At 42.8% G+C, this 8,863-nt stretch overlaps 1 non-coding gene across 1 annotated transcript; it reads left to right on the forward strand.

The window, feature by feature from the left end:
- The first annotated feature begins 2,269 nt into the window (after positions 1-2,269).
- Positions 2,270-2,376, forward strand: LOC115836235. Its single transcript, XR_004031205.1, has one exon. It is a non-coding gene; the product is annotated as a U6 spliceosomal RNA (small nuclear RNA).
- The last annotated feature ends 6,487 nt before the right edge of the window (positions 2,377-8,863 follow it).

Here is an 8,863-nt window from a genome sequence, read left to right on the forward strand (position 1 = left end):
TAACATTACATTGTTCAGTAACGCCATAACTCTAAAATTAAGTTATCTTATTTCGTACACATCTGAGCATTTAAAACAACTTACTTTATTTTTATTTTTTTTTAAGTGGCAGGGTTCTCACTCTGTCACCCAGGCTGGAGCGTAGCAGTTTGATCATAGTTCACTGCAGCGTTGAGTTCCTGGGCTAAAGCTATCCTCAGCCTCACAAATAGCTAGGAATATAGGAGCATGCCACTGGGCCAAGTGTGTGTGTGTGTGTGTGTGTGTGTGTATGTGTATATATATATATATATATATATCCAGTATACAGAGTCCCACACAGATATAAATAAAACACAATGAGAAGCCTTGTTTCTTCTTTATCTCCAATGGTCTAACTATAAATTCAAGACTGAAAGCAGCCTAACTCTGAAGGCGCATGTAGCTTGTAGGGACATCAAGTTCGTGACCCTGTAACTCTGATTGTCCTTCTAACTATAGATTCTTCTAACCATGTATCCTTTAATAAACTGATTAGTTGTAAGGTTTTTAAGAGAGAACATGAAAGAATTTTGATATACTGCTTCAATCATAAAATTGAAGATCAATTTACTGCTTTCTAGCTTTGAAGTCACAAAGCAGAAATAGCTTATTGGAAAGACAGGGCGTTAGAAGAAATATATCAAAGCACATTTTATTTGTAATTGGGCAATTTAACTCAACAGGAATGTCGTTTTTGCCTAATTTTTTTGAGGGGGAAAGAACATAGTGTTTCTATTACTTTTCAAAAGCTGTGAAAGAAAATAATTATAACCCCAAACACAGAAAAAGATAGGTTTAGCAATAATTCCTGTGGGCTTAACTTTCCGTTCCTTTTTCTGTTCTTGGCTCAGCAATACCAGAAACTCGTATATGATTTCACACTATTTTCTTTTGGTACATCAGAAAATTGGATACCAAGTAAAATTTTTCTCAATTACTGATTTTTAGTAGGTTTTTACTTCAAAATATTGTTACAAGAAGGGGTAAAACGACCACAGGAAGAAGAAAAAGCAAAACTCCAGTTATTGGTAAATGTGCCATATTCCTCATTCAACGTGCCGTTTTAACGCAACACAAGCAAACATTTGCCCTTTACTTACTTCAATATATTAAATACTGTAACCAAATAAATACCAGAGGCTTTTATCTTTGGCCCTCATCTCACAACGCTCAGGGATATGACTGGAACAGTACGATTTTTGCTGCAGTTAAAAATCAGAATATTTAACACTAACAGTTATTTCTTGCGAGTAGGTCTGTCCTGTACGTTTGTATCCTAACAGGGTTAGGATGAGAGTGCAGGGAGGTCTAAGGACGTACAAGAATGCTTCTCCAGTTCAACTCTAAATGAACGATGTAACTCCTCAAATCCACCTCTCAGCCTGTTTTTCAGCGTTCCTGTGTTTGGCTGCCAGGTGAAAGTAGCGGTCGAGGGAAGACACCTGTGAAGGGGCGTGGCTACTCGCCCGGGCTCCTCCGTCCCAGACCCCAGAGGCGCCTGCGCAGAACGGACAGAGGAGCTGCTGTACGAGAGGGGTGTGGCCGCCCTGTCCAAGGTCCTCAGCCCCCGACCCGACGGGCGCCTATGCACACCAGCCGGAGATAGTCACGCAGATGCCAGTGGAGTCCACGGCAACTTAGAATGTGGTGCCGACCGTTCCAGAACTGAGTGGTCGAATCGTTGCAAGGACTCTCCCGGAGGGTTGAACTCTGGGTTCACTTCAGCAAAGTCTGTTGGCACAAGGCCCCAGTGTCACCGGCGAAATATCGGTGAAAACTTCCATGTTTTGGGGAAGACCCCTGCTCGACCTAGTGACCTAGCGGGCCAACCGCTTCCCCAGCTCTCAGAGAGGCTTCGGAGAGACGCCAAGCACTCCAGGCCGGCCCTGTCCTCCGCGCTCCACTGCTGCCGCACGGACTGCCAGACTCCCGGCATGCTCCGCGGGCTGAAGTCCGCGGCACGAGAACTCAAAGACCCGGGGCCTGGGTCCCACACGGGGCCTCTTACCCAGGGTGCCCCTGGCGCTCATTTGCATGTCCCACCCAACAGGTAAACCTGAAAGGTCGCCGCGGCCAGGTACGGCCTGGCGGTCAGAGCACCAAACGTACGAGCCTTGTGATGAGTTCCGTTGCATGAAATTCTCCTAAAGGCTCCAAGATGGACAGGAAAGCGCGCGGTTCGATTACCGTAACTATAAGAGGTGAGAAACTCCCGTCCCTTATAAGGCCTGGGGACAGAGTTGGTTGCGTGCTCGCTTCGGCAGCACATATACTAAAATTGGAACGATACAGAGAAGATTAGCATGGCCCCTGCGCAAGGATGACACGCAAATTCGTGAAGCGTTCCATATTTTGCGTGGTTCAACGAAGGTCCTTGGACAAGATACGGTGGTGTTCGTAGAGCTTGCTCGAGATTTTTCTGGGCGTGCATTTTCTTGCTCGCGAACTTGGCACGGTGGATACCTACAATGCTGTCTGGGCCTCCCCACCGGTCCTGTCGCCCAGTGGGCTCACTTCCTCGACAGCCTCCATCTTCAAGACGCCTGGTCACGTTACTATTAAGTTACCCAGGTGATCCTCGTATCTGCGTCCAAATACTTGTTTTCATTGATTAAAATATGCTTTCAGGCTGGGCAATGAACATTCCTCCTAATCAAATTTCCCATCACAGAATCTGTCCGATTTATGTAAAGCGGCCCTTTCTAAGTACTTCTTAGAGGATACATGAAAACAGAAGACTCGTGAAAACAGATCCAGATGGGCTTGCTACTTGTGGCCAGTTTTCAAATGGGTCCTGGAGCTCTTGAATCTATAGGCAAAGATGAACATTGATTTCCAATAATACCAGCCCTTAGTAACATTCCTTTCCTTTGTGCAGCTCGCAGTCTAAGACAAAGAGGGTGTAAGCACTCAGGTCTAAGACGATGGAGAATGGCGCAAAGTAGGCGCAAGAAATGAGCGCTGTTTCCTTCCTTTAGTAGATATTTATTAGTTTAGGAAAGATTTAGTAAGGATTTATTGAACAATTCATATGCCAGTTGGTCTTCTATTGAACAAAAGCCAAACAAGCTGGGGCTCTGAAGTTTGTGTTGTTTGGTGAGACAAGACCGTAAGTCTATTTCAGAATGAAAAGTTCAGTGAAGAAGGCACAAGGTGCCCTTTCTCCATTTCCAAAATGCGTATTAACGATCTGTTCGCACACAACATTCCACGGGTGACTCTGCTCCGTTCCCACCTCATATATTTCACAGATTTTTTGTAACGAAAACAATTTTGTCATTGGATGCCACCCGTTTATTGCTCACATTCACACTTTTTCTTTAGTATTAATTAGCAGATACTGAAACGACCTTCACACGCTGCGCGAAGTATGAAACGCTTACACGAATTCGCGCGTCATCCTTGCGCAAGGGCTAAAACGGTAATCTTGTCTATGTGATCCACAATTTCAGTATACGTGTTACCAGCCCGATTTCATACACAGGCCTTATAAGGCATGGGAGTCTTTCATCTGTTACACGTACGGTGATCTAACCTCGCACTTTCCTGTCCATCTTGGAACCTTTAGGAGAATTTCATGCAACGGAACTCATCACAAGGCTCGTATGTTTGGTGCTCTGACCGCCAGGCCGTACCTGGCCGCGACTGACTTTTCAGGTTTACCTGTAGGGTGGGACATGCAAATGAGCACCCGGGGCACCTTGGGTAAGGGGTCCCGCGTGGTACCCAGGCCCGGGGCTTTGAGTTCTCGTGCCGCGGAGCTCAGCCCGCGGAGCATGCCGGGAGCTGCCAATGCTGCGGCCCCCTCTGAGCGCGCGGCGGGGTCCAGCGCCCGGGCTAGCTGGAGACACCCTGATAACGAGGCTGCTGCGGCACCGAGAGAGCCGGCCCGGGGTCGGCGCGACACCTTTAGAACAGGTCGTTTCACCATTAACTTCCTCTGATGAGTAATTTTTTTTTTTAAAGTAATTAACCTACCATTATCACACCTAAAAAAGTTAATTCCTTCATGGCACCTAATATTCAGTCTACTTTCAAATTTCCTTATTTCAGAAATTCCTTATTACGGTCGAATTGTCGTAGAGATCCAAACAAGTTCCCAAGTTGTATTCGGTTGCTACGACCCTGGGTCTCTATTGTCCTCTAATTGCCCTCGCCTCGTTTTTCTTCATGTCATTCATATACTGAGGGATATTTGCCCTGTGGAATGTTGCAGATCTTGGGATTTGGCCCATTGCTTACTGATGGTGTGGTTTAACTTGTTTCTCTAGCCTCCATGTTTCTTGAAAATTTATAGTTAGGGGTAATGGACTCATTAGATTCTGGTTCAGTTGTGTTGTGTTTTGTTTTGAAGCCCGCAGGGCGTCACAGTGGTGGGGTGTGTGCTTACTGCACCTCAGCAAGAGTCGTGTATCCGCTGACTGTCCCGGTGTGAATGATGCCTACCCCTGACCTGTGGGTGCAGGTGGGGTCAGCCGTCTGACCCCTCACACTATAAAGGCTCCCAGAAATCTTTCCTTTAATGATTTTAGTATACACCCATGAACAATCCAAGTAGAAGGTCTGGTCTGGTGGTTTGCTTGCTTTTTGTTTTGTTTTGAGGACACGTTGTAATTATACATATTTATGGGGTGCAATTGGATGTTTCGATCCATCTATGTTGTATAACGATCCAATCAAGGTAGTGTATCCACCGCCTCATGCATTTATCCTTTCTCTGTGGTGAGAACATTCAGTAGCCTCTCTTCTAGTTATTTTGTGGTGTACAAAATTTTACTGTTAACCATTTTCACCCTACCGTGCAATAGAGCATCAGAATTTTTTCCCTCTTATTTAATTGTGCCTTTGTACCCACTAACCAATGTTTATAAACAAACATTGTGAGTTTGTGAGTTATAAGTTTACTTGTGAGTTACAAGGATGTAACCCCTGGCTTATGGTGGCCAAGTTCTGTATCCCATGGAAGAGAATTGAGAGAATAATAAGATCAGAGAAAGAAATTAAGAAAGAATGTTGATGTCATTTGAGTCTCTGGATCATTTGATCCCATGACCAGGTGCTTTCCATTGTTGTTTCGTTACTTGTTCTAACAAGTTACTTTTATTAGGCTAGATTAAAGTTGTTTTTGCCAAATGCAAATATGAGATCTTAAACATTTTTGAGTTTAGCATGTCTTCACACTGCACACTTCCAACATTAAAACATTATTGGCTTCTGCTAAACTCAAAAATAAGATCCCGTATTAGCATTTTGAGAAAAACAACTCTAGTGTTAGTACCCGTGGTTAAGCATATATGAATTTCCAATCACGTTTTTTTTTTAGGAGGAAATACTGTTCTTTATCACATCCTTATAGGAAAGTTATGAGGTAGGTGGCTATTTAATTAAATAATATTTTGTATGATTTGACTCATTTGAGAACGATGAGTCTTTTTTTTGTTTTTTTTTGAGACGGAGTCTCACTCTGGTAACCAGGCTGGAGTGCAGTGGTGCGATCTCGGCTCACTTCAACCTCCGCCTCCCAGGTTCAAGTGATTCTCCTGCCTCAGCTTCCCAAGTAGCTGGGACTACAGGTGTGCGCCACCACGCCCCGGCTATGTATTTTTAGTAGAGACGGGTTTTCGCCGTGTTGGCCAGGCTCGTCTCAAACTCCTGATCTCAGGTGATCCACCTGCCTCAGCGTCCCAAAGTGCTGGGATTACAGGCATGAGCCACCACGCTCCCCCCGCCGCCCTCACCATGAGTATTACTTAATAGGAATTATTAACAAATTGGCTTTAAGGAATTTATTTAAAGGATTTTTTCAGTGAGACAAATGTTTTATTTTTATATTCTGGAACATTTGAACTCATCAATAAACATAATTTTAACTATTTACATTAACTGAAATAAAACAACTGCCTTTCCTTTGTGACATGTAAAACTATGGTGCATTTCGCAATCAATGACATTTTAGATCCAAAGAGATGTATCTTATTTTTTGGAAGAGGAAACTGAGGCTGATATAAGTGTAGTGACCTCCCTGGGTAAGATTGGCCACTGGTCCTACCATCTTCTGATGCCGAATTCATTGCTGTTTTCACTGCACCACTTGTAGTATTACTAGGTCATACTATTGGCAGTAAACTACAAAGAAAAAGATAAAGACCTCAAGCCTGCCATTTTACAATTATATATCTGAGTTCTGCTCATTTGACTGCAAAACAAGACTGCACACACTAAGTAGAAAGCTGACCTTGTTCTTTTTCTTTTTACTCACAGACAGGGCACATTTGGTGATGTGACACAATTGAAAGTCAAAAACCACAGGGCATTTCCTCTTCAGGAATTTTGCTCTAATTAAAAAGAAGAAGAAACTCATCCTAAATCCTCACATCTTCTTTAGCAAGGAACAGATGAGTCATTTAGAACCACAGCATCAATGGCTAGCGTCACCTGGTGTGAAATTGGTGCACTCCAGGTGGGGAACAAAGGTTATCAACCCGGGCTGCAGGTCGCAATCACAAGAGCTTTTAAAAATACGAGTGACTTAGTCCTCCCTTGGAGATTCTGACTTTGTTATTTTTGTTGTTTTTAGACAGGGTCTTCACTATTTTGCTTAGGCTGGTCTGGAACTCCTGGGTTCAAATGATCCTCCTGCCTCAGCCTCTCAAGTAGCTGGGTTTACAGGTGCACACCACTGTGCCTGGAAAGAGATTCTGATTTAATTGTCCTGAGTGCAGCCGGGGTGTCTGTGAGATATCTTTTTGCATTCTCTCTCTGCCTCTGTCTTTCTCTCCACGCCTCCTGTGAGCTCTCAGCCTTTATAAGATCTTCTTTGGGCTTGTCAGCACCCTGCTTTCTTTCCTCTCTTCTCCTTTCTTTTCCATCAGACGCACTACATCAGGTGAAGCTTTTTTCGAGTTCCCCACCAGGCCCCTTTCTTTGCTACTGGCTTCCTTTTATGGCCATACTCCCTTCCCTCGTAATGCACCCACTGGCTCCCCAAGACTCCTCCTAAATGTCCCACTTACAATTGCAAGGATATTTAAAGACTCACCAGTCTGGGTTTTATTTCTTCAGGGCTCTGCTAACTAACTCCACAAACTGAAATATACTAGAACATTATTTCTCAAGCTTTCTTAGTGATAGATTGCCAGACCCAACTTCTTACAGTTTCCAGAGGATTGACTTATGCCAATGTATTCAGAGGATCACTGGCATATCACCCATATGACCTATCTGTGTTTTAATGGCTACTTTTAATGAAATGAGAAAGTCACTCTGGTAAAGCTGATGTGAGATATTTTGGTGCTTGGAGCCCTTTCACGGCAACCAGTTCCCTAATGTGTAGAAGATGTGTAGAAGACAGGTTTGTAGAACAAAACCTCATGTTCTGTTTTATGGTAGGGAAAAAACCATGTCAGAGAGGAACTTCTTAATTTCTTGTAATTACTACAAATTTAACTCTATATACACTCATCCACTTTTCTGAAATGCTATTTCAGAAAAATGTTATTTACAAATAGATGTTATTTGTATGGAAAAAACACTTGTGCCCAGGTAGAAAACTGGATTGTCTGGAAAATACAAAATCTGATTCCCATTCTATGGAAGCTATTTTACAACTCTGTAGATTGTAGATAACTGATGGCAGTTAATAATTTCTGTTTATAGCTATGCAAATTCTCACCTGACTGGAAGTTCAGTTGACTTCTCTTCACCACTGGGAAGAACCCGGTTTTGCTTCCATTTGCACATTCAACTTCCTTTATTCCACATATTTTTTTTATTTCTCTTTTGAACTAGTTGTAACATCTCCTGTGTTTCTGCATTGATTCATGATACATAAAATCTTTAACATGTGTTCATTTTTTATCTGTATGAGAGGCATGATTTTATCCACTTTTAAAAAAAATTGTCTTTTTAAAAGTTTGGAGGTCTTCCAATGAGTTGTCTATTGGATTCATCAGACAAAACCAGATATACGTTTCACCAGACTAGCTTGTGGGCTGCTTAAAGCCCAAACACATTTTTTTCTTGACTGCCAAATGACAATGGAACTTTGGTGACTCTGTTTTTCTAATTTTAATATTTTTCTCTATTAAGTTTGTGGTTTGTCTTTGTTTTGCTTCCAGCCAGTGTGTCTGCTGTACTGGGTGGAAACAATGATTGGGAATTTGGTGCCATGGTCTAATCATTTGGTAAGCTCTGTGAATGGATTAATATTTATAGAGATCTAGTCTCTGTTGGGTCAGAGACTATAGAGAAACTAGTTTATTAGTCTTGTTTATACACCTTTTGTCCATTTTGGGCTCAAATCATTTAAGAATATTGTGCCCATCAAGAAGGGGAACAGCTCTTTGATATCTGAATTGGTAATTTTTTTTGTGCTTCTGTGTTTATTCTTGACCCATGAGTGAAATTTTAGAATTAAAGCTATAAACTCTATATCTGCATGTTCGTAATTCAGAAAAGTCTTTATCTCATTATATGAATGTGTAATGCTTTCTTAAATCCAGAGGGTGTTAATAACTTAGATTATGAAATCTCCTACATTAAAGGAGTCCGGTTCTGATTGATTTAAGACAAAGGTCCCCAACCCCCAGGCAATGGACTGGTACCCGTATGTGACCTGTTTGGAACCCGGCTGCACAGCAGGAGGTGAGCAGAGGGCATTTTGAGCATTGCAACCTGAGCTCTGCCTCCTGGCAGATCAGCAGCAGCATTAGATTCTCATAGGCGTACAAACCCTATTGTGAACTGCACTTGTGAGGGATCTAGGTTGCACCTTCTTTATGGGAATCTAATGCCTGATGATCTGAGGTGGAACAGTTTCATCCCCACACCATCTTCCCCGCCA

Source organism: Nomascus leucogenys, chromosome 1a (assembly GCF_006542625.1).
Source record: "Nomascus leucogenys isolate Asia chromosome 1a, Asia_NLE_v1, whole genome shotgun sequence".
Taxonomy (NCBI): domain Eukaryota; kingdom Metazoa; phylum Chordata; class Mammalia; order Primates; family Hylobatidae; genus Nomascus; species Nomascus leucogenys.